Here is an 8,651-nt window from a genome sequence, read left to right on the forward strand (position 1 = left end):
CTGAGGCTGGCTTTGAACCCACAATCCTCCTGTCTCAGCCTCCTGAGCTGTTGGGATTACAGGTGTGTGCCACTGCACCTGGCTTTGACCAACTCTTCTGTGAAAGTTCAAGAGCAAGATAACCTCTGAGGAGTCTCCAAAGGCTATGAATCCAGTACTATTCTGTAAACAAAATTTCTTTTCCATATGTCATCTTAGTTCCCCAAAATAGCTATCACACATCCCCAGATTAGTTTTCTGGATTAAAATTACATATTTAATCTCACTCATCACTCTAGTCACTTTCCTATGGATTCTCTACAGATTGTTACTGTTCCTGTTAATACATGGAATCCAGAATTTGAAACATATTGCAGATGGAATCTGACTAGTGGAGAGCAAATACAAAGAATACCTTCCCTTTTTATTTTTCCCTAATTGTCTATTAATTTTATTCAGTAATTTAGTAACTATACTATTAGCCTCATTTTGAAGTGCTTATGTGATTAAGTACAAAGATGGCTTATTTTCTCCTCTCCCCCTTCTTCCTTCTTACCTCCCTTCTTTCCTCCTTCCACACTTGAAGCCTTAATGTTCACTGTACAGTGTGTCATTGTACAATTGTTTGATTTAACATTTATCCTTGTTTTAGCCTTGACATTTGTATGTTGTTGTGATTTTTGTTGTTTTGTTTTGGTGTTGTGCCGCAGTCTGGCTGGGCCCCAAATCACGAGCCACTCACAGCCTTGTAGATTCAAACAGCAAGTCTTTATTCCCGACCTCTCACTGGCACTCTACACGCACGTTCTGGGCAAAATCCACACTCTCCACTGGGCTCTGAATCCCAAATACTCTCTGAATCCCGCGAGAACTCAACGGGAACTCAAGGCGCCTGAGGCAGCAGGATATGCCCTATTCCCAGCAGGAATCACCTTAAACCTGGAACCACCCTAAACCCTGATCCACCCTAAACCCGGATCCGCCCTGGTCCTTGAGCAAGGTCACCTTTCATGCAAAGTCACTGCAAATGACCTGGGTCCACAATGGAGAGTCCTTCCTCTAAGCAACATGGGGTAGGCTGACAAGGAAATTGCCATGTGTCGTACCTACTTAGCTATGGCTCTCAGCAGTGTTGGGAATTGAACCCAGGGCCTTGGGCATGCTAAGCACATGCCTTACCCCTGAGCTACACCCCTAGTTCATGTTATATTTTGGTTTTTCATTTTTTTTTAGTTGTCAGTGGATCTTTATTTTTTATTTACTTACATGCGGAGCTGAGTATTAAACCCAGTGTTTCGGGCTGGGGATGTGGCTCAAGCCGTAGCGCGCTCGCCTGGCATGCGTGCGGCCCGGGTTTGATCCTCAGCACCACATACAAACAAAGATGTTGTGTCCGCTGAAAACTAAAAATAAATAAATAAATATTTAAAAATTCTCTCTCTCTCAAAAAAAACAAAAACAAAACAACAACAACAACAACAAAAAAAAAAACCAGTGCCTCACATATGCTAAGCAAGTGCTCTACCACTGAGCCACAACCCCAGCCCCTCATGTTATGATTTTTTAATTTCAAATTTGTTGTTTGGTGTAATTATTGTGACTTCAAACTTTGTGACAGCTAAAATATATGATCATCAAATTACAGTGTCTTCTTTCATTCATTTATTTATTTAATAGTTATTTACAGGTATGTAGTATTATAGTCACACTCTGATACCAAACATTAATAAAATGTTGATTAGAACATGACCATAAATACATTGGCAGCTAATCAACACTTTTGAGAATATGGTTATTTTATCCATTATCACTTCACCATCTATTTTCACCTAGTTTTCCTAACTCTTTTTTGTTGACAAATGTCTTCGGGCTTCTGGCATGTGCCTTGATGAAATGAGATGTCAAGCATCCTACCTTTTTCCAGACTAGAATATTCTGTGTTTCAGACAACATTGTTGGCCATGATGTGGGCCATTTGAGTTGGGTGTGCGTTTCAGCTTTGCATTTACTGCTATGAACCTGCAGCAAGTCACTTTGATTCTCTTTTTTAAGATAGGTCTTGCTATGCTTGTTGTCCAGGCTGGCCTCAAATTTATAATCCTCCAGCCTTAGCCTCCCAAATAGCTGGGAGTCATTTCAATTCTTAGGATATCAGTTTCCTGATCTCCAATGAGGACAATAAACTCAATCTTGTAATGTAGTTATGAGGATTAGACACAATACATTTATTTAGCACATACTACATTTTTTTAAAGTGGTACTGGGGATGAACCCATGGCCTTGTACACAGCAAGCTACACCCTTATAGTAATATAAGGTGTCCCCCAAAAGCTTCTGTTAATGCAGAAACATCCAGAGGTGAAATTATTAGATATGAGATATGTAACTTAGAGTGTCCATCTTAGTTTGAATGGACTGATTAGGTGTAACTGTAGGCAAGTGGGATGTGGCTGGAGGAGCAAGGTTACTGAGAGTGTGTCCTGGAAGGGTCCATTTTTCCTCCTTCCCTCTCTCTCTCTTGTTTCCTGGCCTTGCGATGAGCTGAGCAGCTTTCCTCCACTGGATCCTTCTCCTAGGATATACTGCCTCACCTTGGGCCCTGAGTGATGGAGTCAGCCATCTAGGGACTGAGACTTCTGAATCTGTGAGCCCCAAAATAAACTTCCTCCTCTAAGCTGTTCTTGTTGGGTATTTTGGTCACAGTAATGCAAAGCCTCACTAAACAGTCCCCAGCCCCCAATACTACTTTTTAAACTTGCATATGAAAAAACATTAGGAGCTGGTGTGGTGGTGCACGACTATAATCTCAGTGGCTCTGGAGGCCGAGACAAGAGGATCGTAAGTTCAAAGCCAGCCTGGCAACAGTGAGTTGCTAAGCAACTCAGTGAGACCTTGTCTCTAAATAAAATACAAAAAAATAGGGCTGGGATGTGGCTCAGTTGTCAAGTGCCCCTTAGTTCAATGTCCAGTACAAAAAACAAACAAACAAAAAAACAACCAAACAAACAAAAAACATTAGGGAGAAAGATTTCCAATTGGAGGAAATTAGATCCCTCTCCCCAAATCCTACATAAATTCATGAAAACTTTAATTCAGGTATTTGTAATTCAGAGAAACACTATGCACAAAAATAATTATCAAATAATTAAAATATTTTATTATGTTCTTTAACTTTAATGAAACTAGCTTTTACTTACTTAAAATATATGGTCATTGTAAAGTTATTTCCCACATAATCTGTAGCAGAATTTACAATTATCACTGTATTGCTCTGCAGTAGAAGACTTTCCCAAGGCTTAAGGAAAATATGCAAATTTTATTTTCTCTGTGCTTCTTATGTAAAATAAGGACTTTGTATCAGGTTCTGGAAGAATTATACGTTATGTCATTTTTCTGGTTATTCTAAAAGGAAGGTAATAAGACACTAACCAAAGAATTAAATATTTGCATTTGGTTCTTAAAACATAGGGAGAGTCAAAAAACTGACAAATGTATCTGAGAGTGACATTAAATGGTTGGGGGTCAAGGAAGGGAGGGAGAGGACATTTTCCTTAGTGTAGCCTTTGTAACTTTTGAATTTTGCACCGCTTGCATATATTACTGATTCAAACAACAGTTAATCCTTTTTAAGTTGTAGAAAAAGAACTTTAAATAGCACTATCCTTTTCACTGAAAGCTTCTTTTTTATGAAATCTCAAAGCCTGAATACATAGAAACCAAACTAAATTCCCCAAAAAGTTCCATTCAAGTCTGATAATATATACGAGTTAAACCAGTTAAATGAACCACATTAAAATAGATCTGCTTCATAACAACCCCTGAACTCTGCCTGCTGGGCATTCAAATGAAAAACTAAATCGTTTCTACAAAGATACCTAATCCTTTGTAAAAACTTCACTGAGAACACAGTTTTAAACACAGAAACTTTTAAAATACAATGAACAGGATGGTAAGCTTGGTTTAGATATTAAAATATCACAATCTATTTTTCAAAATATTCTGGGCAACTTATAACTTTTGTGATGGTATATTTGAGTTTTGCTGACAAAATTGTATCATATGAACAATAGACAATTTACATAAACCTGGACTGCCTATTTAAGGCAAATAAAACATGAATTTTCTAAACAGGATTATGCAGGGGAGAGAGAGAGAGATTAAAAATATCAACCATCCTGAAGATTTCTTAGGTCACTTAATTTATGATACAAAATGAGAGTCCTCCAGTTGGTAAAATTTTATGAAAATATTTATTAGGAAAGTGTTTTAAGTCTTGATGTATTAGAAAACATCATTGTAATTTTCAATGCTCCAGCAACTGCTATGAAATAAACACTATGACAGAAATTGTATAAGGTGATTTGGAAAATGACATAAAAATAAAAGCTGAAAGTAGGGGTGTAGCTCAGTGGTAGAAAACTTATCTACCATGTGTGAGTTCCTGGGTTCTATGTCTAGCACCACATGAAAGAAGAAAGGAAAGAAGGAAGGAGAGGAGGGATGGAGAAGGGAGGAAGGAAAAGAAAAAATGAAAGCCCAAATTATCTCCCTTGTGAAATTCCTGACACAAGAATAGAAGCTCAGTAAATGTGAGACCTCTTGCCTTCTTCCACACCAACCTCAGTAACCAAGATCTCTTAACTCCTGGCCCCAAATGGAAGAAACTATATCAATATCTCCTATAGCAGACAGCAGAGAAGACCATACTGAAAGTCACCACTTGAGCAGGAGTAGGTGTACCCAATCTGTTATCTCTGTTGGCATTGAGGGAAAACTCAAGTCACAAGGCATAACCCTCAGACTACCCAAAAAAGGTCCTTGAGTTGTTTGGTCCAGAAAGCATCCAGTTGGTCTCCCAGAGAACATTGCAAAGACTGAAATCATTGCATGTAGTTCTTTCTTTTCTTAATATATTTTTTTTAGTTGTCAATGGACTTTATTTATTTATATGTGCTGCTGAGAATCGAACCCAGTGCCTCACATATGCTAGGCAAGTGCTCTACCACTGAGCCACAACCCAAGCCCTAGTTTTTTCTTTTTTCTCAAATTTTTTTAGTTGCCAATGGACCTTTATTTTATTTATTTATGTGTGGTGTTGAGGATCAAACCCAGTGCTCACACATGCTAGGCAAGTGCTGTAACTACTGAGCCACAACCCCAGCCCCAGTGCATATAGTTTTAACTCAGACCCAGTTGGATGTAGGTGTGAGAATTCCCCCTGTAGATGCAGGCAGAACAGCTTCTTTATAAGACGTTTCCAGACCAAACAGGCAAAGACACACCTGTTTAAAGCTAATATTCTGTTAAACAATCACCAGGAACAATCACTTGGAGTTTCCAGCAGATGTTTGAAGACTCTTGGGGGCAAATGGCTCCAACTGAAAGACTTGGCAGTTGTTCAAATGCCACATTGGGTTATTGCATCAATTTCTAGCTGCTCAAATTGGAAGTGTTCAGGTCAGAGTTCTAGGAGCTGTATAGTAAGTGATGCTTTAACTAACATATGTCTTTCAAACTCTGAATTTCTTCTTCCTGAGGACATTAAAAATAATCTGAGAATAATAACAAATAACTAACTACATTTTACTGTGCTGCTCTTGCACTAGACACTGTAGAAGCACCTAATATGCTACCTCAACTTAATATTTCTTTAGAACAGTTTGCAAGGAAGTATTATCCTCATGTTATAAACAAAAAAGCTGAGACTCAGAGAAAGAAGTAATTTGCCAAAAAGTGGCAAAGTAATAGCCAAGAAGTGGCAAAGATGGAATTTGAACTCAGAATTGATGTAAATATCCATGATCTCTGCACTCAGCACACAGCTTTCTAATTTTTACATAAAGTTTCAATGTGCTTGGCAAAGCAAGAAGTTCCTACTAACACAAGATTATTTTTGAGGATTAACTGAGAAAGTTATGTAAGCACACAGCCTATTGCCTGACTTACAGCAGAAGTTCAATAAATATTTATTTTAAAAAAATCATTATCTTACATCCTGAAATGTGATGTGGAGTGGGACAGGCACACAGTGATTTTCTGGAGGGTTTTTACTGGGAGCTAGGGACAACTATTATTTATTTAAAAATAGCAACACTCACATGGTTTCATAGTAAGTCAGTTGGCCAAATTAAAAATAGATTCTAAACATAGCAAGAGCAGAAATTCAATCTAAGATATCAAGTCATGGAAAGCAATGACAGTGGTTGCAACAGAAAAAGAAGAACATGCATAAACTGATTATGCATTTGGATAAAATTATCCATGTCCATTTCTGTCTCACTTCCCTTCTCTACAGCAGAGAGCACATTCATACATGCATATATATGTATATATATATACACACATATATGCAAATAAATAAAACTAAGATAATATATTCCTATGTATCTTCAATAATATCATTTACAAATCAATTAATTTTGAGGCTTTGATACTAACACATACAAAACATACTATAATAGTATGCAGTTCTTTAAAATCTTTAGGGGGAGGAGAGAGGATTTTTAATGTTTCAAATATTTGGAGTGCAGATAAACAGATGGCTAGATTGGTAGATAACTAGAAATGGGGTGGGGGGCAGACACTACATTTATAACTATTACCTCTGTGTTCAGTAAATTTACAGTGGCAGACATAGAAAGTTGGGCTAACACTGTCATTTTGTCATTTGAAACCCTGAGAGCTGATATGCCAGATAAGAACTCTGATCACTGTACCAAGGACTCATTCCCCAGGACCTCAACTGGCTTTCAAGAAAGGGATGAAGCTCAGGTTTTCCTTCAGATTCCTCCTTCTAAAATGTTGTTTGGAGCATACAATTATTTTTCTCTCAGTTGCTAGGGTGCTTCAGCTCTGGGCATGATTATTTAGGGAGAAAGCCATGAAAATGCTCATCTGTAAATCATTTAATCTTATTCCATGAACATCAAGATGATAATGACAGCTAGGTTATAGATTGTAACCCAAAATAGTGGCACATTACTTCAAACAAAGCTTTCCATAAAAATACAAATATAAAAACATATATTTGAGGAATTAATTTTTTTAGGTACCATATAAAGGATTAAAAAAAACCAATGTTCTCTTAGGCAACACATATACTAAAATTAGAACACTACAGAGAAGATTAGCATGGCAATACAGAAGATTAGATGGCACACAAATTGATGAAGTGTCCCATGTTAAAAAAAAAAAAAGAAAATTATAGAAGGACTTGCCACAAAATTCATTCATAAGTTTAGGAGCAATACTTTCCTCCTTAAAAAAGAATTTGAAAGAGTTTTATACTTGCAAAACACCATAAAGAGAAAAATGAAGATGAGAACACAAGAGAGAAATTAATAGTGTAGATTTTGGAGTCAAGCGATTTGCATTTGGTCAATACATACCGTGGGTCTTTGGCCAAGAAATATCACCTGTGTTGGCCATGATTTCCTAAAATAATGAGGGTATAACCGTAGTACATATTCTATACAGTGGTTGTGTGTTAAGGTCCTGTATATTAGTTATGGACTTTGTACATAGGATTCTAATTATTAACTATTATCACTTCTAAAACTAACAGAGGTAATAGATATTACTGAATACTTGAGATAAGTGGATTAATGTTAATTGAAGACCCAGTTTCCCAAGAGCTAAGAAAAAAACTTAAAAAAAAAAACTTTGTGGCAATGAAACAATAAACATTCATCAATGAAGACTATCTAAACTTAAATAGGAGGTTAGAAAATGAATCTTTGAATACAGGACACTACCCAGAATAGCAGGTATCTTCAAGGGCAAGTTTGCACAACACAGAAACTATTAAGTGAGATGCCTTTGTTCCACTCTCTAGAAGAGCAATATTTTTCTACTTAAAAGGACAGAAGATGTAATGCATGTCAAAAACTGAGACATAGGCTCCAAATTCTTTGCTTTCTTAGATATATGGGTAGGGCATGGAAAAATCCAGAAAAAAAAATGGACTGATAAAAAACTTATAAATGATGGATATCTTAAGAATGTCTATAGCAAAATGGCTCATTGGCTTGGTCATTATTAAATGATTTAAAATTTTGGCTCAGTGTTTGTTTTAGGCTTTGGACAAAGACGTAAGGGTTATTAAGATGAATAAGACATTGCTCCTTTTGTCCTTATACGTTCCAAGTATGGATTAAAGAAAGAGCCACATGCCTTAGATACTTGAGGTGAAGGAAAGAAACTTCCTATAAAAATAGAAGCAATTTTTTACTGTCCTCACAGATGGATGGTTGACTGGGGTTGTGGAGAATGGAGTTGCCTGCAGGTAGAATCATGCAGCATTTTATTTAAGAATGAGCCACAAATGAACCCAAACATTAGGGTAAGTTCATGGTTAATATCTCGAGTTAATATGCCATATAATATGAGAAAATTATTACAACCTAAGAAATGTTAAGGCAGGTTTAATCAATCCCTCTCTCAATTCACTAATTGGCCTTGTAGTCTTTGACAAATATATGGAAATGTTGAAGGTGTTTAGAATCAGATTTAATTGCTCTTATTCTGTATTCCCTAACTTCTGGGCATTTCTATGATAAAATACTTTGTAAATTCTAATGTACTTGTTCATTATTTGAATCAAATTATGTGTAGAATATAGGTTAAAAATAAGTCTGGGGCACAGCCCTATTTGACACAATCTTTCCCCTAGT

At 36.7% G+C, this 8,651-nt stretch overlaps 1 non-coding gene across 1 annotated transcript; it reads left to right on the top strand.

Moving 5' to 3' along the window:
- The first annotated feature begins 7,055 nt into the window (after positions 1-7,055).
- Positions 7,056-7,165, top strand: LOC125618589. The gene has a single exon (XR_007349928.1). It is a non-coding gene; the product is annotated as a U6 spliceosomal RNA (small nuclear RNA).
- The last annotated feature ends 1,486 nt before the right edge of the window (positions 7,166-8,651 follow it).

The sequence above is a fragment of the Marmota marmota genome, unplaced genomic scaffold (genome assembly GCF_001458135.2).
Source record: "Marmota marmota marmota unplaced genomic scaffold, marMar, whole genome shotgun sequence".
NCBI lineage: Eukaryota > Metazoa > Chordata > Mammalia > Rodentia > Sciuridae > Marmota > Marmota marmota.